The 19,727-nt window shown below is 48.6% G+C and overlaps 2 protein-coding genes across 2 annotated transcripts in view; one reads left to right on the top strand and one right to left on the bottom strand.

The window, feature by feature from the left end:
- ABCC2 (ATP binding cassette subfamily C member 2) overlaps positions 1-19,727 on the bottom strand; it is a 529,482-nt gene that overhangs the window by 390,775 nt on the left and 118,980 nt on the right. The gene's annotated exons all lie outside the window — the stretch shown is intronic.
- The window catches only part of DNMBP (dynamin binding protein), a 78,282-nt gene continuing 61,467 nt past the window's right edge, over positions 2,913-19,727 (top strand). The window contains exon 1 of the mRNA XM_050958761.1: positions 2,913-2,980. The gene's annotated coding sequence lies outside the window, so the exon portion shown is untranslated. The remainder of the gene's footprint in view (positions 2,981-19,727) is intronic.

Here is a 19,727-nt window from a genome sequence, read left to right as displayed (position 1 = left end):
TAAGTCTAGCAAGATACAGTCTGCTCAAGATGTCTTCTCTCAGCCCAGTCTCCTTTTCCTGCTTTTTGCTGGCCACCTGGCCAGGACTCGTCACAGAGATAAAATAGCTTGTTTTCTTTGTCTCCTAAAGTGAACGATAAAGATGGATTCTCACTCTGCTCCTTATATTCCCACAAGGATGTCTTTGTCTCACATGTCAGGAAGGCGTCCTGAGCACACAGTCTCCTGTGTCTCTGGAGTACAGGAGGCATGTTTCTCTGTCTTTGAGTATGAGCTCAGGATAACCCCTGCCGGTTTAGCTTGATGGCTTTGTGTACTGTTAATGTAACTGGAAGTAAACCCTTTGTCTAGGACAGACCTCTTTACCACCTTTACCTAGGCTAGGCTGTCTGGTCTTAAACCATGTTCTAATAACCTCATACAGAGGGAACTGATAACTTCCCATATAACATTAACACAGGCACTTTACAATATTAATAACCAGTGTCTTACTAGCTTTCGTACCATACCTCACAAGGTGTATGTTTTACAAAAATGTTTCCAGTAAGGTGTAGGGTGTGAATACAGGGGTGCCTAGGGTCACGCATCCCATTTTCATCCTTTCCATTTCTCCTTACCTCAGGCCTATCCAGAGACATCCCCAAACTGTCTTGCAAACTCCTCCTCTTTCCCAGATGTCTCATGGTCTCATCTCCATCACTCCTGAGCCACTCAATAGCTCATCACATGGGTCCTGTTCAGCATCAGTTCTCTCAGGGAGAAATCCCTCCTTGGCTCTGGTCTTCTCACACACAAACCACTGACTCTCTGTCTTACTGGGCTGCAGTGAGCGACTCTGTCTCATATCTCTATTTGCTTCCAGATGCTGCTTCCCTACAACGTCTCCTCCTGAGAAAGGACCATGGCTCAGGCCTAGAAAGCGGTGGTCACTTTTATATTGTCTCTGTTGCCGGGGGGCACTGGTTAGGAGCACATAACTGCGTCCATTTGTGAAAGTGATTTCACGCTGACTGCCCACACTGGGGTGGAGGACGCATACAGGTTAGGTTCCCACTTGTAGCCATGGCTGGATTCAGACTCTCTATGCTCTCCTTGAGGTTGAGAGAAAGCAAGGGGGTGGCTGAGCCATTCAGCTGCTCTGCGATTTACCACTACCTTCCCCAGCCAAGTCTGGCTGCCAGAGCCGTGTTCTTGTCCCTTCTTATTTTCAGCTAGATTTTTTCATAAGAACCTGTCAGCCATTGATTGTAAACAAACATTCATGTATGAAAAGTGTTTAAGCTGAGTGCACAGGGAGAGGTCCAGCTCTCGGCCTATCAGACTGCTTGTGGCCCTTGTGGCATGTAGCATGGCTGGGGTATATTTAGCCTGTCTGTCTGGTGTAATTCAGAATGCAGGCTATTTGGGGCAGGGCCTATGGCTTGCTCTGGTTGTCCAGAGCTGACACCACTCAGTGAATAATAACCAGGCCTCACACTGTTAGCTGGACATGCTACTGATCCGCATTAGCTGCAGAATGAGAGCACACTCATCGCCCTCTTGTGCTGCTGGAGAGTGTAACAGAAAAAAGTATGTGTCTGTCTTGCTTTCCAATTTCAGCAAGACCCAGTGCCTTGGGATTCCTTCACAGCTCTGCATTTGGAACCGGGCTGCACTTCTAGAGGACTTGCTGGTTTCACCTGCCCATGGCCTGTCTCCACTCTAGGTAGAGATGCCTGTAGTACTATAGTTCTGGGTACAGAGGCCCTTTCATTGTAGAATTTCCCATGAGCGTGTAATTTTCTGATGGAATCTGCCTCAGAACTGGAATTCCTCCTGTTCATTCTCAGCCCAGTGAGGAATATTTTGTGTGTGGACAGTTTGGCAGAGATCCTTTTGGCTTTTTTTGAGTTATCCATGTGTGGTAAAAAATGGTTACAACATGTTTCCATTGCGTTTAGCCATTGCTCATTTAAACCTGTTCTCACATAGCCTCAATGCGCTGGAAGAAGTGTGTGCTAGAAATGACACTGCTAAATGTATACAGCTAAGGTGACCAGCTGTCCCGATCAGGGTCCATCCTGATATTCAGGGCTTTGTCTTATATAGGCGTCTATTGCCCCTCCACCCCATCCCAATTTTTCACACTTGCTATCTGATCACCCCATATACAGCACAAGGGTTTCCACTAATTTTGAGAGGCAGTTCCAGTTAAAAAAGTTAATAGTGTTGGATCTATTTGGGTCAGGGTCTTTTAATAATTATTAATTAATTAATAATAGCAATAGCTCTGGTAACACTTCACATCTTCCAAGTGCTGTAGCTAATTCACCCCACAACCTTTCTGAAGGGAGGATCAATATTTCAGGTTGGGAGCTCTCCCTGCATGAGAAATTGGGAGCTGTATGAGAGAGAGGGAGAATTATTTCAGCTGAGACTGTGGATTTGCTGCTCTGTACATGTGACACATGCTGTTTTCTGTGGACTTGGTGGGCCATAGTGGAGGGAGTTTCAAATAGCTGAGGTAAAAGGAAATGAAGGCTGCCTGGCTGTAGATTACAGCAAAGATGGCCTCAGGGGAGTGGCTGAATCACTGAGATGGCCCTGGAGGATGTGAAAGACATCAGGGCAGTGGCATTCATGGGCAACACGGGGGTTAGGAAAAGTCAAACAGAGATGTGAGTGAAATCCGCGTGGTGAGGGAGAAAAGGAAGCAGCTGAGAATTCCTTAGGGCTAAAAATATAAAAGTATTCTTTAAACTTGAAACTCTTCTTTGAAGACTGGAGAGGTTGGGACCAAAGTTAGGTAAGGAGTGAATTGGGAACCGACAGGGCAAAGAGAAGAGCAGAGAAGCCAGAGCTATTGAGGTGAATAATAACGAATGGAAGTACGAGAAGCAGGATGTCTGCCTGTGTGACTGCACCCTTTCCTCTCTCAGGGGCGAGGAGGATGATTACAGTATGAGCAAGGAGCAGAGAAGCTGGAAGACACTTCTGAATTGTGAGTTGCTCGTTGGTATAATTAACTATAGGTAAGGCTAAGATTTTGTTATGGATATCTTTAGTAAGTCACTGACAGGTCATGGGCAATAAAGAAAAATTCACAGAAATCTGTGACTTTTACTGAAAATATCCCTGACAAAATGGGGTGCTCAGCTGAGGGGTCCCCAAACCACCTGCAGAGGTTGGGCAGCTGCAGGGACCACTCTTGAGCTCTGGGGGTCCCCACCACGCATGGGGGCTTGGAGCTTCAGGGTCTCCTGCTGCCCCTGAGTACTGGGGGGCCCCATGGCAGATGGAAGCTGGGGCAGGGGGGTGGCTGCTGCCCACAGCGGCCAGGAGCTGTGGCAGTGGTGTGACCTTGCAGCTCCTGGCCACCAGGGCTGAATTCATGGAGCTTGCTGGAAGTCACGGATTCCGTGACTTCCGCGATTTCCATGAAAAAATCTTAGCCTTAGCTATAGGCTGCAATCCAGTAGGAGCCAAGGCAGGATGCAAGGAAGCACTTGGAACTAAGGAAATGTTATGACGGTTAGTTCCCAGAAAGGACCCTTCTTTCCATGAGTGGATACAGAGTTTGGTGTTTGTGTATATGTTTATCTATTGGTACTGTTATCCATTGCTACGATGTGCTGTCTGCACATACAGCCCCTCTTTATCTCCCTTATTCTTTGTATTTTCCGTATTGTTATATAGTGTAACAAAATGGTGGCCGCCTGCCACATAGCTGAACATTCCTTCAGATAATGTCTTTATTGGACCAACTTCTGTGGGTGAGAACCCAGGCTCTGGCATCCTTTCTCCTGATAGCCTGTCAAAGCTAGGGCTCCAGCCCGAGCCTGAGCGTCTACCTGGAATCTTACAGCCCTGCAAGCCTGTGTCAAATGACACAGGCCAGCCCTGGGTGTTTAATTGTAGCGTAGAAGCTTCCAGGGGAAGGGAATAGTGTGGAACGCTGAGTTCTGGGATCCGTCTCAGCTACGCAGGGGCAGCACTCAGCCAGAGGGTGAGGATGTTACTGAACTGAAACAAAACAGCAGGGCTGGACAGCGGCTGTTCCTGAAGCCAAAGGTTCAATTTAAAAGGAGCCAAGATTGATTGCAGGAGTGAGAGGCCTGGTGGGTCACCTTTGGGAAGTGACTGAATCTCACACTGGTCTGTGCCAAGCCATGACCTGTTGCTGCAGTGGGTCATCTGTGCTAGGTCTGGGACCAGTTCCACTGTCAAGGTAGATGGGACAATGCCAAGTGCAGCCCACAACAAAGCATGTGAGTGAGACACACTCCCCCCAAGCTTGCAACACTGCTGGAGCCAGGATGCATCATCCACCTTTCCCCTAAGGATCACCATGGATCAGTTTCCCCATGTCAGGTGCATGGTAGATGTTTGTGTCCATATGGCTGTCTGGCACTGTGTCAGCTGTATGGTGACAGAGGCTCTGTGTCCCCCTGCCTATGTGGTGTGTGTCCTTGTGCTGTTGGGGGAGTGGGGAAGTAGGTTTGTGCCCTATGCCATCCCCATGCAGGGGGCTGCATGTCATGAGCCTGTGTCCTGTGTAGGGTGTCACTGTGTCCCATGGCCATGTGCATCCTTGTCTGTGAGCATCCATGTCTGGGAGTGGTGTGACTCTATGAGGTGTCCCTATATCTGGGATCATATCCCTGTATCTGTGCAGAGCGTCCTGTGTCCAGGCAGGCTGTCCTGTGTCCATGTCCATGAGGGGTGTCCCTGTATCCGTGTGTGTGGGGGGAGGAGGGCGTTGTGTCCACTTCTTTGTGTCCGTGCAGGGTATCCCTTTGTCAGCATCCCCATGTCCATGTCCTTGTCCCCATGTTGGATGTTCTATGCCATGTGTCCCCATGTCCATGTGGGGGGTATCCCATGCTGCATGTGCAGTGTCCCGTGTCTGTCTCTCCTGTCTCTAGGTCTGTGCGGGGGTATCTGTGTCCCGGCAGGGTGTCCCCCGTCTCTTGCGGAGGGGCTGTCCTGTGTCCCTGTCTCTGGGTCTGTGCTCCTGTGGGGTGTCCCCATCTCTTGGGCAGGGGGTGTTCTGCGTCCGTCGCTGGGTCTGTGTGGGGCTGTCTGTGTCCTTGTGGGGTGTCCCCCATCTCTTGGGGAGAGGGTGCCTTGTGTCCCTGGGCTGGTGTGGGGGGTGTCTGTGTCCCGGCAGGGTGTCCCTCGTCTCTTGGGGAGGGGCTGTCCTGTGTCTCTGGTCTGGGCGGGGTGTCCGTGCCCCAGCGGGGTGTCCCCCGTCTCTTGCGGAGGGGCTGTCCTGTGTCTCTGTCTCTGGGTCTGTGCTCCTGTGGGGTGTCCCCATCTCTTGGGCAGGGGGTGTCCTGTGTCCGTCGCTGGGTCTGTGTGGGGGTGTCTGTGTCCTTGTGGGGTGTCCCCATCTCTTGGGGAGGGGCTGTCCTGTGTCCCTGTCTCTGGGTCTGTGCCCCTGTGGGGTGTCCCCCGTCTCTTGGGGAGGGGGTGTCCTGTGTCTCTGGGTCTGTGCGGGGGTGTCTGTGTCCTGGCAAGGTGTCCCTCGTCTCTTGGGGAGGGGGTGTCCTGTGTCCCTGTCCCTGTGTGGGGGGGTCTGTGTCCCGGCCGGTGCCATGTCCCTGTGCGGGGGGGTTTGTGTCCCAGCGGGGTGTCCCTGTCCCTGTGCGGGGGGGGGGGGTCTGTGTCCCGGCCGGTGCCATGTCTCTGTGCGGGGGTGTCTGTGTCCCGGCCGGTGCCATGTCCCCATGTCTCTGTGCGTTGCCCTGTGTCCCCGTGTCTGGCCCTTGTCGGTGTCCCGGGGGGCCGCGCAGGGCGGGGCGGGGGAGCGTCCAGAAGGGCCCGTTCCGGTCTAACCCAGCGCCCGCGGGCCCCGGCTCCCGGCTCTCTCGGGCGGGGCGGGGCCGGGCCGGGCCGGTGACTCGGGCGGGCGGGGCTTCGGCCGGGGGCGGAGGCGGCCGCGGTAGCGGGACGTGGAGGGGCTGGAGCAGCCGCGCGGGGCCGGTTCGGCCCGGGGAGCAGGTAGGAACGGGGGCCGGGCCGGGCCGGGCCGGCAGCAGCTACCCGGGGGAGAGACGGGCCTCCGGCCTGGGCCTGCCGGGCCTCAGCCGCTCCCGCAGAGCGAGCGCCCCGCGGCGCCCAGAGCCCCCGCCTCAGGGCCCCGAGAGCCCCCCTCATGGCTCCCCATTGCCGCTGACCCCACATCCCTCCCGGCCCCCCCCGCCCCCCATTGCCTCCCGTTCCCGCCGAAACCCTCATCCCTCCCGGCACCCCCGCCCCCCGATTCCCCTCACGCCCTGGCCCCCCCTCATGGCCCCCCACAGAGCCCCCATCCCTCCCGGTACCCCCTGCCCTGCCCCCCTTGCGCCCTGAGCCATTCTCATGGCACCCGGCACCCCTTACCCTCATCCCCCTTGTACCCCGAGCCCCCCCATAGCCCCCCATGGTCTCTGGCACCCCTTGCCTCGACACCCCTCGTGCTCTGAGCCCCCCATCCCTCCTGGCACCCCCTGCCCTGCCCCCCTTGTGCTCTGAACCCCCCCATGGCCCCCTTCCCTCCTGGCCCCCAACTACCCCAATGCCCCTCGTACCCTGAGCCCCCTATGGCCCCCCGAGGCCCCCTCTGCCCAGAGATCCCCACCTCCTGCTGATACCCCATCTATCCCTCCTGGAACCCCTTCTCCCCCTGCTGTTCCCCAAGACTCCCCTGACACCCTCATGGCCCCCCAGGACCGAGAGACCACTCCTGAATGCCCACCCATAGCTCCCTGGTGCTCAGACCCCTTCATCTCCCCTGGTCACTCCTCCACCCGGAGACCCCCTGGCACCTGCCATTGCCCCCTCTCAAATCTCCAGCACCCTGACACCTTCTAGTCCTCCTCTACCATCTTCCATTACCCCAACCCCCATTCCCCCTCTCTTTTAGCACCCCCTCCATCGCCCCTCAGTCTGCCAACACCGCTCCATTGCCCCCTGCCCCTGAAACCCCTCTCTGCCCCACCCCCTACATCCCTCATCGCCCTTCCTGCCCCGACTCTCCCCTCCCTTCTCTGCTCTAGTACCCCGCATTGCCCTCTGCCCCAACACCCCGCTCCCCACACAGAGCACCCTTCTGCCCCGATGCCCCCCTTCCTGCTCCCCACACAGAGCACCCACCCCCTCACACTCAGTCTTCTTCCCCCCACCTTGACAAGCCCATGCAGAATACCCTGTATCCCCCTGACACCCTGTCTTCCCACCCAGCCCCTGGCATCACCAGTGCCCTACTCCCACGCAGAACACCCACTCTGACTACCCCTCAGGCACCTGACTCCCTCTGCTCTGCATGCAGGAAACTCACCCCCACATCCACCCACTGCCCCTGACAGCCCCATTCCCTCTCTCCCCATGCAGAGCACCCACCCTGATTTCTGCTGACACCCTGACTTCATCCCTCTGCCCCCCACAACTCCACACTTCTGTCCCCACATCCTCATCCCCCGACTCCCCATGCAGAGTACCCACCCCGTCCCCTCTGCTCTGCCCCGACACCCTGTCCTCCTGCCTCCAGCTTTCCCTATTCCCTGTGCTCTGTGCCTCTGCTCCCCATGACATCTCCCTCTCCTGCCCATAGCACCCCTTGTTTCTCCCTGTGTGCCTCTGACATCCCTCTCCCTCTGCCCATGAAATCTCCTGCTTCTCACAGCACTCCATCTCCCCTGCTCCGTGCCCCTCATGCCCCTGCTCCCCCATCTCTCCTCTCTCTCTGCCCTGACCCTCCTGTCCCACCCGACCCACTGTCTGCCCGTTACCGCTACCATGGTGTAACACTCCTTCCAGTTCTCAAGAAAACTTGATTGGCTTGAAAACTGTGTTTTGCCAAAGTGTGAAAGGTCTGGCCTCTGGGAATGCTGTCGGGGCTCTCACTGTGTTTGGGATTAGCCACGGTAGCATAGTGCATTGGGTTGTGTGAAAGGCTGCAGCAAGAGTGCACTGTGTCAGATTGTGATCGACCCTGGGGGCTAGCCCTGTAGTGCAGTGGAGTGCATTACATGTAGGACTGCACAGGATGCTGCTGCTTCCATCATGTTAATAAAAATAACAGTGATTGGAGCATCGTGTTGGCTCACTGCTATGTAAAAGCGTAAGAATGGCCACACTGGGTCAGACCAATAGTCCATCTAGCCCAGTGTCCTGTCTTCTGACAGTGGCCAATGCTAGGGTTTCAGGGGGAGTGTATAGAACAGGGCAATTGAAGCGATCCACTCCCTCCTAGCTCCTGGCAGTCAGGTTTCACCTCAAGCATGGGGTTCATCCCTGACCGTCTTGGCTAACAGCCACTGAAGGATCTATCCTTCAGGAACTAATCTAATTCCTTTTTAAACCCAGTTATACTTTTGACCATCACATCATCCCATGGCAATGAGTTTCACTTGATAACTGTGCATTGTGTGAAAAAGTATTTTCTCTTATATGTATTAAATCTGCTGCCTTTAATTTCATTGGGTGACCCCTGGTTTTTGTATTTTGGGAAAGGGTCAAGACTATAACAGGGTCAAAAAAGAACTAGATACATTAATGGAGGACAGGTCCATCAATGGCTATTAGCCAGGATGGGCAGGGATGGTGTCCCTAGCCTCTGTTTGCCAGAAGCTGGGAATGGGTGACAGGGAATGGATCACTTGATGATTACCTGTTCTGTTCATTCTGTCTGGGGCACCTGGCATTGGCCACTATTGGCAGACAGGATACGGGGCTAGATAGACCTTTGGTCTGACCCAGTATGGCCGTTCTTATGTTCCTATGGGTAAATAACACATCTGTAGTCACTTTTTCCACATAGTCTCTCCTCCTTTAAAAGCCATTCCATGCTCTTGATCATCTTTGTTGTCCTTCTCTGAACCTTTTCCAATTCTAATATATCTTTTTTTGAGATGGGGGTGACCAGATCTGTATGCACTATTCAAGATGTGGGCATATCATGGATTTATATAGAGGCAACATGATATTTTCTGTCTTGCTATCTATTCCTTTCTGAATGATTCCCAACTTTCTGTTCACTTTTTTGACAACTGCTGCAAATTGAGTAGATGTTTTCAGAGAATTATCGACAATGACTCCAAGATCTCTTTCTTGAGTGGTAACAGCTAATTTAGACCCCATCATTTTATTTGTATAGTTGGGATTATGATTTCCAGTGTGCATTACTTTGCATTTCTGAACACTGAATTTCATTTGCCATTTTGTTGCTCAGTCACCCAGTTTTGTGAGATCCCTTTGTAACTCTTCTCAGTCTGCTTTGGGTACTTGAGTAGTTTTGTATCATCTGCAAATTATGCCACCTCACTGTTTACCCCTTTTTCCAGGTTATTTATGAATATGTTGAATGGTACTAGTCCCAGTACAGGCTCCTGGGAGTCACCACTATTTACCTCTCTCTAAACTCACGTTTATTCATACCTTTTGTTTCCTATCTTTTAACCAGTTGCTGATTCCTCAGAGGACCTTCCCTCTTATTCCATGTCTGCTTACTTTGCTTAAAAGCCTTTGGTGAGGTTCCTTGTCAAAGGCTTCCTGAAAATCTAAGTCCACTATATCCACTGGATTCCCCTTGTCCACATGCTTGTTGACCCCCTCAAAGAATTCTAATAGATTGGTGAGGCATGATTTCCCTTTACAAAAACCATGTTGACTCTTTCCTAACATATGGTGTTCATCTATGTGTCTGACAATTCTGTTCTTTACTACAGTTTCAACCAGTTTGCCCAGTACTGAAGTTAGGTTTACCAGCCTGTAATTGCCAGGATTATCACTGGAACCTTTTTAAAATATTGGCGTCACATTAGCTGTCCTCCATCATCTGGTACAGAGGGGGATTTAAATGATAGGTTACATACCACAGTTAGTAGTTCTGCAATTTCACATCTGAGTTCCTTCAGAACTCTTTGTTGAATGCCATCAGGTTCTGGTGACTTATTATTGTTTATCAGTTTGTTCCAAAACCTCCTCTAAAGACACCTCAATCTGGGACAGTTCCTCAGATTTGTCACCTAAAAAGAGAAGCTCAGGTTTGGGAATCCCCCTCGTATTCTCAGCCTTGATGACCAATGCAAAGATTTAATTTAGTTTTTCCTCAATGGCCTTATTGTCCTTGTGTGCTTCTTTAGCATCTTGATCATCCACTGGCCCTCCTAGTTGTTTAGCAGGCTTCCTGCCTCTGATGTACTTAAATGTTTTTTTGCTATTACTTTTTCAGTTTTTGGCTAGCTGTTCTTGAAATTCTTTTTTGGCCTTCCCAATTATATTTTTACACTTCACTTGCCAGAGTTTATGCTCCTTTCTATTTTCCTCACTATGATTTAATTTCCACTTTTTAAAGGATGCCTTTTTGCCTCTCATTCCTTCTTTTACTTTGTTGTTTAGCCATGGTGGCATTTTTTTGTTTCTCTTACTGTATTTTTTAATTTGGGGTATACGTTTAAGTTGAGCCTCTATTATGGTATCTTTAAAAATTTCCCATGCAGCTTGCAGGGATTTCACTTTTGACACTACCCTTCAATTTCTGTTTTACTAACATCCTCCTTTTTGTGTAGTTCTCCTTTCTGAAATTAAATGCTACTGTGGTGGGCTGCTGTGATGTTTTCCCCACTACTGGGATGTTAACTTTAATTATATTATGGTCACTATTACCAAGCGGTTCACCTATATTCACCTCTTTCACAACTTAGGACTAAACCAAGAATTGCCTCTCTCCTTGGGGGTTCCAGGACTAGCTGCCTGCCTCCAAGAAGCAGTCATTTATCTCTGCATCCTGACCTGAGGTGACATGTACCCAGTCAATATGGGGATAGTTGAAATCCCCCATTATTATTGAGTTTTTTATTTTTATAGGCTCTCTAATCTCCCTGAGCATTTCACAGTCACTAACACCATCCTGACCGGGGGGTCGGTAGTATATCCCTACTTGTTTGTTCTTATTATTCAAGACTGGAATTACTATCCATAGAGATTCTATGGTACAGTTTGGTTCATTTAAGATTTTTACTTCATTTGACTTTACGTTTTCTTTCACATATACCTTTCTTAATAGTTCCTAACCGTCTGTTAACCATATGACCTCTGCTGCTCTTTGAGCTGAAGTTGTCAGAGAACTATCCATAGTGACTCCAAGACTTTTACTTGAGTGGTAACAGCTAATTTAGATCCCATCATTATATATGTGTAGTTGGTATTAGTTTTTTTCAATGTGCATTACTTTGCACTTATCGATGTGGTATTTGATCTGCCTTTTTGTTGCTCAGTCACCCAGTTTTGTAATTCTTAGTTCAATCCAAAGGTCACTCCAATCCTGAATAATACTGTATCATTTGCAAACTTGTCTCTTCACTGTTTACCTCCCTTTTTCAGATCATTAATGAATATCTTGAACAGCAGAGGTCCCAGTACAGATCCTTGGGGGACCCTGTTGTTTACCTCTTGCCATTGTGAAAAATGACCATTGTTTTCTGTCTTTTAACCAGTTACTGATCCATGAGAGAACCTTCCCCGTCGTCTCATGACCACTTAGTTTTCTTAAGAGCCTTCAGTGAGGGACCTTGTTAGAGGCTTTCCGAAAATCCGTGTACACTATATCAACTGGATTATCCTTATCCACATTCTTGTTGACACCTCAAATAATTCTAATAGATTGGTGAGCCATGATTTCCCTTTACAGAAGCCATGTTGACTTTTCATCCAACAAATTGTATTTATCTATATCAGAGGTGGGCAAACTTAAGAAGATAAGAACGGCTGTACCGGGTCAGACCAAAGGTCCCTCTAGCTCAGTATCTGTCTACCGACAGTGGCCAATGCCAGGTGCCCCAGAGGGAGTGAAGCTAACAGACAATGATCAAGTGATCTCTCTCCCGCCATCCATCTCCATCCTCTGATGAACAGAGGCTAGGGACACCATTCTTTACCCTTCCTGGCTAATAGCCATTTATGGACTTAGCCACCATGAATTTATCCAGTTCCCTTTTAAACATCATTATAGTCCCAGCCTTCACAACCTCCTCAGGTAAGGAGTTCCACAAGTTGACTGTGCGCTGTGTGAAGAAGAACTTCCTTTTATTTGTTTTAAACCTGCTACCTATTAATTTCATTTGGTGACCCCTAATTCTTGTATTATGGGAATAAGTAAATAACTTTTCCTTATCCACTTTCTCCACATCACTCATGATTTTATATATCTCTATCATATCCCCCCCCTTAGTCTCCTCTTTTCCAAGCTGAAGAGGCCTAGCCTCTTTAATTTTTCCTGGTATGGGACCCTCTCCAAGCCATTTTAGTTGCCCTTTTCTGAACCTTTTCTAGTGCCGATATATCTTTTTTGAGATGAGGAGACCACATCTGTACACAGTATTTGAGATGTGGGCATACCATGGATTTATATAAGGGCAATAATATATTTTCCGTCTTATTCTCTATCCCCTTTTTAATGATTCCTAACATCCTGTTTGCTTTTTTGACTGCCTCTGCGCACTGCGTGGACATCTTCAGAGAACTATCCACGATGATGCCAAGATCTTTTTCCTGACTCGTTGTAGCTAAATTAGTCCCCATCATATTGTATGTATAGTTGGGGTTATTTTTTCCAATGTGCGTTACTTTACATTTATCCACATTAAATTTCATTTGCCATTTTGTTGCCCAATCACTTAGTTTTGTGAGATCTTTTTGAAGTTCTTCACAATCTGCTTTGGTCTTAACTATCTTGAGTAGTTTAGTATCATCTGCAAACTTTGCCACCTCACTGTTTACCCCTTTCTCCAGATCATTTATGAATAAATTGAATAGGATTGGTCCTAGGACTGACCCTCGGGGAACACCACTAGTTACCCCTCTCCATTCTGAGAATTTACCATTAATTCCTACCCTTTGTTCCCTGTCTTTTAACCAGTTCTCAGTCCATGAAAGGACCTTCCCTTTTATCCCATGACAGCTTAATTTACGTAAGAGCCTTTGGTGAGGGACCTTGTCAAAGGCTTTCTGGAAATCTAAGTATACTATGTCCACTGGATCCCCCTTGTCCACATATTTGTTTGACCCCTTCAAAGAACTGTAATAGATTAGTAAGACACGATTTCCCTTTACAGAAACCATGTTGACTATTGCTCAACAGTTTGTTTTTCTATGTGTCTTGACAATTTTATTCTTAACTATTGTTTCGACTAATTTGCCCGGTACCGACGTTAGACTTACCGGTCTGTAATTGCCGGGATCACCTCTAGAGCCCTTTTTAAATATCGACGTTACATTAGCTAACTTCCAGTCATTAGGTACCAAAGCCGATTTAAAGGACAGGTTACAAAACCTAGTTAATAGTTCCGCAACTTCACATTTGAGTTCTTTCAGAACTCTTGGGTGAATGCCATCTGGTCCCGGTGACTTGTTAATGTTGAGTTTATCAATTAATTGAGGGCCACATGTGGGTGGGGTAATTGTATACAGGGCCATGAATGTAGGGCTGGAGAAGGGGGTTGGGGAAGGGGTGAGGTGTGCAAGAAGGGGCTCAGGGCAAGGGGTTGGGGTGCAGAAGTGGGCTCAGGGCAGGGGGTTGGGCTGCAGGAGGGGAGTGGCAGGGGCTCAAGGCAGAGGGTTGACGTGTGGGGTGCAGGAGAGGTTTAGGGTGTGGGCTCCGGCCTGGCACTGCTTACATTGAGCGGCTCCAGGGTGGCAGCAGTTGTGCAGCAGGGTTAAGAAAGGGTCCCTTCCTGCCCTGGCCCCATGCCACTCCCAGAAGTGGCCCACATGTCCAGCAGTGGCTCCTAGGGGTGGGACTGGGGCAGGCGGCTTGGCTGTGCGCTGCCCTCGCCTGTGGGTACCACCCCAAAGCTCCCATTGGCTGTGGTTCCCCATTCCTGACCAATGGGAGCTGCGGGGAGTGGTGCCTGCAGGGAAGGGTAGGGCATGGAGCCCTTTCTCCCCTTCCTTGCCAGGGGCCATAGGGACATGGTGGCTGCTTCCAGGAGCAACGTGGGGCCAGGGCAGGCAGGGAGCCTGCCTTAGCCCTGCTGCGCCACAGGTCTGGCAATCCCGTGGGCTGGATTGAAAGCCCTGATGGGCCGGATCCAGGCCATAGTTTGCCCTCCCCGATCTATATGTCGATAATTCTGTACTTCAGTACCAGGTAAATTGGTAGAAACTATAGTAAAGTTAGGCTTGCGTCCTGTAATTGCCAGGATCACATCTGGAGCCCTTTTTAAAAAATCGATGTTCCCCGGAATCGGGCCCTGCGCCTAAGAGGGCCCCACGCCCGCACCTAAGAGGGCCCCGCTCTGGGGGTCTTCGGCGGCATTTCAGTGGCAGGGGGTGCTTCGGTGCCGCGGAAGACCTGGAGCGGACCTCCCGCCACCAGAGTGCTGCAGAAGACCCGGACAACCGCCAGGTATTGGAATCGGGCCCCGTGGGTCATAAAGCCAGCCCTGATCTGGTACAATGACTTATTCCAGTGATGGGTTGCATCCTAGAGTTAATAGATGTGCGATTTCATATTTGAGTTCCTTCAGAACTCTTGGGTGACTTCCATCTGGTCCTGGTGATGTATTAGTGCTTAATTTATCAGTTTGTTCTAAAATATCTTCTATTGACATATCAGTTTGGAACAGTACTTCAGATCTGTCACCCAAAAAGAATATCTTTGATATGTGTCTTCCCCACATCCTCCGCCGTGAAGACAAATGCAAAGAATTCGTTTAGCTTCTCTGCAATGGCCTTGTCTTCCTTGAGTGATCCTTTAGCATTTTGGTCATCTAGTCACGCTACTGTCTGTTTGACAGACTTCCTGCTTCTCATGTACTTAAAAAATTCTTACTGTTAATTTTTGCACCTTTACCATGTTGCTTCTCAAATTCTTTCTTTGCCTGCCTTATTATACTTTTACACTTAACTCACCAGAGTTTGTGCACCTTCCTGTTATCCGCACTAAGATTTGACTTTCAAATTTTATAGGATGCTTTTTTGCTGTTGATGGCCTCCATTGCTCTGCTTTCTAGCCCTGGTGGTGTTCTTTTGGTCCTCTCATTGTTTTTCTGATTTGGGGTATACATTTCGTCTGAGCCTCTGTTATGTTGTTTTTAAATAGTCCCCATGCTTGCTGGCGTTTAACCCATGTCACAGCTCTTTTTAATTTCCATCTAACAAGCATCCTCAGTTTTGTGTAGTTCCCCTTTTTAAAGTGAAATATTACTGTGGTGTGGGTTTTGGTGGTATCCCTCCATACAAAGGTGTTACATTTAATTATACTATAATCACTATTACTCAGCTATTATGTAATCACTATTACATCTGTGATATGGGTCCAGCAGCAAGGGTGGGTGAAGCTAAGGCATGCAGAGATTATGCTTGGGGGTTTAGTATGTCGGCATGAGTCACACAGATGCAGTTTCTGGGTGAAATCCTGGCTCTTTTGAAATCAATGGCAAAATTTCAATTGACTTCAGTGGGGTCAGGATGTCACCCTCCAAGTGTCTCATGGCTACTGCTCCCAAGGGGCCTGGCATACTAACTGCACAGTTAATGCCCATCTTCGTTTGTTGGGAAGGCTGGAATTGGGATTACAGGTACATGGAAGCTCTGATTTAATGATGCGCTGTGCCAGATCTGCCTGTGCTACTGGTAGGTCTGGCAGAGTAAATTCTGGGGATCTGGGGAACATCGCTGATGTGGTGACGGTGTCAGAAGTAGTATAGCTGTTGAACAGGCAGGACAGTGAGAGGAACATTCAGTTTGTAGGGCTAACGATATAGGCCTGATTTTAAAACCTGGCCTCTCTGCACCCACAACTTGCTGCCCAGAGACATACACGTATAAATGACCTCAGTTGTGTCCACAATTAAGAGAGACTGGGCTGAGCAATGTCCAAGTCTGCGACTGCTGCTTTGGACAGTATTGTCACTGTTCCTCCATCTGCAGCATACACCCTGCCTTGTAAATACTATGGGCATATGGCCCAGCTGTCAGGTAAAGCCATTAATGCTGCAGAGCACCGCCTTTATCATTCCTGTACAGAGCACTCTTGGCAGAGCGCCATCTGGCCTAGGGATTTTGATCCTTTGGGGACATGTCCACACAGTGAGTGGCAGCAAGCATGGAGCCAGGCTCAGGCTAGCTGTGTGGATGTAGCCTGGGGAAGGGGGTGGGCTCAGTCTGCACAGCTGTTTTTAGTGCCCTAGTGTGAGCCTGGCAACTGGGGCTCTGGGATTTGCTGCCGTGGGCTGTGTGGACATACCCATGTGTTCTGAGTTCCAATGGCCAGAGGGCTGTTCTGGGTTAAACCAGCAGGAGAGACCTGTAATGTCTGGCACTTGGTATTGACCTAATAGCTTATGAAAGAAGATAACTCCAGGGAGAGACAGGAGGGCAGCACAGCGGCTCCTAACTGTATAAACCCAGGAGCAGATGCTGGGGCCTCTGGGTGCTGCTGTGATACAAACTCTGAACAATGTTATTTTGCTTGTCAGTAATTTGGGCCTGCCCTCTGTACCGAGCAGAAACACTAAGCATGAGGCTTCAGAGTTCAAAGGTAGGATTGGTGCTATGTGCGTCCTCCTGGGGGACTGAGGCCGTGTTGGGGAGGGGGATACAGGTGGGCAGACCCCCTCCAGGTGAGAGGCCTGGTGCAAGCTTCACCCCGTGGGTGTATCTCAGCTAATGTTCTCTTTCTACTAAAACTCCTCTGTTTCGTAGGGAAGCCTGTGTTCAGGCATAGTGAGGGACAGAGGCATCTTACTTTGTAGATGATCTGAGCTGAGTGGTAAAAAGTGCCATCTTGATCAGCCCCTTGAAGGGTTGTCTTATGACATCTGCAATCCGAGCAATGGCAGCAGGCACCTCCTGCACCACCTCTCCCTGCTACAGCATGTCTGACAGAGTGATGCCAAAGCTGATGCATTATCCTTCACATGCTCTAGCCTCTCCTTATGCAAGCACCTTCTCCTTTGCAGCTCCTGGCATCTAGACTGCCTCACTCTATTCTTTTCTAGTTCTAGTTCCTATCCTGTCCTCATCGCCGTAGTATCTAAGTGCCTTTCAGTCATTCATTAAGTGATGTGACTGACACTTGTCATGTAAGGTTTGCCATGTTTCCATGGCTTTCAAATTTCTGCTGAAAAGGACCTCTCTCTCCTTGGCTTCTGTTACAGTCTCTGTCTTTACCTCTGACAGAGACAGGAGATATAGTGTCTTCCCTACGCAACTCTCCCAAATACAGTTATTTTGTACCATACAGCACAATCTCACCCCATCTACTCCACCTTATTTGCTTCTCTGCCTCCCATTGTGCTGTGCATCACATTTCAACTTCCTGTCTGCACTTTCAGTGCTGACACTGCCTACATTTCTGAACTGGCTTCTGTCCGTGTCCCCTTCCCACACCGCTCTGTTCTGCCAATGTCACCCACTGCAGTTGTCTCATTTTTTGTCTCCAGTGCACTTTGTAACCTTCCAAGATCTTTTTATCACCAAATTCAAATCTCTCCTATATACCCGCTTCTGGAATGGCTCACAAAAGGGAGCCTGTTTGCAGTTTAATTACAGGTGGCCTGCAAAGGGATTTGAAAGGATTGGACTTGGGCTCTTGTGTGATGGAGGGAGCAGCCCAAAGCGGTTTTGTTCTCATTTATTTGTTTCCAGCTTTTTTTAATCTTAGCAATATTATGAATATAAAGAAATATGGCTTTGTTGGAGGACCAGTGGGAGTCCTCAGAGGTATTTTGTTGAGCTCTTTGTGCCTTAATAGATCAGGTAAAATAAAACTAACAAAAACAACAAATTTCAGAGTAGCAGCCGTGTTAGTCTGTATCCACAAAAAGAACAGGAGTACTTGTGGCACATTAGAGACTAACAAATCTCTAAGGTGCCACAAGTACTCCTGTTCTTTTTGCAAAAACAACAAAAACCACCTACATTAGAAATCTTCTCTTTCAGCACAATTTTTCTCTGTTTTTTTGTGATGTCATCATGTACACAAGCTACTCTGTCACCATAAAATTCTCTAGCCTTGACAGGACCTTAAGTACTGGAAAAACAAGCAGAATTTTATTTTATTTATTTTTTACAGAACCTTTTTGGGCCCCTGTCTCTGTCATAAAGGGGAAAAAATGGCACAAGCTCAGTTTTTTTCCTTTTCAGGTTACTGTTGAAACAAGTAGCATTAACCATCATGCTGAAAGGCAGCTAGGGATAGTTTATTTTGTGGAAGTGTCGGTCACAGCTCTCTAGAAAAGGGTGGGTGAAGATTTCTCTCTGAAGTTTGGCTCAGATCCCTCTGTATCTCTCACATGTTAATGACTGATTTGGGTCTCCAGATCTAGTACACACTCTTCAGGGGTAGCTGGATTTTCTGTAATATTGTTATGGTAAAATATTTCCTCACTCTTGCAGTGGAAACACTTAGAAATACTTTTCTCTAAGATTTTTCCCCAACAGCCTCAATTTCCCCCTCCCCCCAAACTGAAATACCAGGGTCCCAACAAATTGCAAACTTTTATGTATGTGTCTTTCTCCCTCACATGTCTCTGTTAGAGGCACTGTTTAAAATGTGCAATTATGTTTAACCTACAAGGTGTTGTTCCCTGTTACGTATTTATTCATTTGTTCGTGAGAGCACCCCGCTGTGCCACGTGCTTTCCAGATATTCAAGAAGGAAGGAGAGTCCCTGCCCTGAGAAGCTCAAAGTTTAGAGATGGACCAAAGCCAGGGAAGGGAAGTAACAGAACGTGATTGTTTTTATACAAACCATCAAGATTTGCTGTGGGCAGCACAGTGCTGTTTGCTATAACTGAATGAATATCACCAAAGAAAAGCCAGAGGTACTAAGCGTGCCTGTTAAGCTATTTCTGTGCTCTGACATGGCTTCCCTGGTTCCTAACTACCGCTGCTGTCCCCTGCCTCTGTGATCCTCCATTCACTGGAATTAATGTTTATTTTTAATAGTTAAATATTAATAAAAATGGACATTGATAAAACTAAGTTGTTTAAAACTTTGGCAGGGGTTAAGGGAGTGGGGAGATGTCGGAGGCATGAAATTGGGAGTCTGGCTGAGCACGGGGCCTGCAGAGCTGGTGTGGGCAGCATGGCTGTGTGACCTCATTGTGCTGAACTCAGAGTTCAGTCTGTGACTGGGATGTGTACGCTGTGGGTGGTTCTGTGAAAGGACTGTGTAGCGAAGATGATGTGTGAGAGTACACTTGCTGCCTTGTGCTTGGCTTGGAAGTTAATGTTGCCTTAACTAGTTATTTCCTATATTTCTAGTGTTTATGTCACTTGAAAATGTATTTGAGCAAAATTATAAAAGCTTTTATATTACAACTCCTTGTATTCCAGTACCACCTAGCAGCCCAGCCAAGAGCAGGCCCCTCATGAGCTAGGTGCTTACAAACTGCATGAGAGAGAATCCTTGCCCCAAAGAGATAAATTTCAATAGACAACGCTGGCAAAGGGTTGGAAGGATTGAAAATGCCCTTGATTACACAGCAGAGTTAGAAATAGAAGCCAGTTATCCTTGACTCTCAGTCCAGTGCCCCATCCACTGGACCATGCTGCTTCCCAGTGGTCTCCATCTAAAATCTACATGAAAAAAACCTTAGCAAGGTTGCAGAGTCAAGCATTTGAGAATTAGAAATGCTCTTGCAACCGTAATTCATATTTCAGGGGCTCTAATACCCTTATCAAACTCCAGTGATCCCTTTACATAGCTGTCTTGTCTCTTAAGTGCTGGGACCCATGTGTCTGTGAGTGTGTTAATC

This window comes from Gopherus flavomarginatus, chromosome 6 (genome assembly GCF_025201925.1).
Source record: "Gopherus flavomarginatus isolate rGopFla2 chromosome 6, rGopFla2.mat.asm, whole genome shotgun sequence".
Taxonomy (NCBI): Eukaryota; Metazoa; Chordata; order Testudines; family Testudinidae; genus Gopherus; species Gopherus flavomarginatus.
This window is presented reverse-complemented; position numbering and strand designations above follow the sequence as displayed.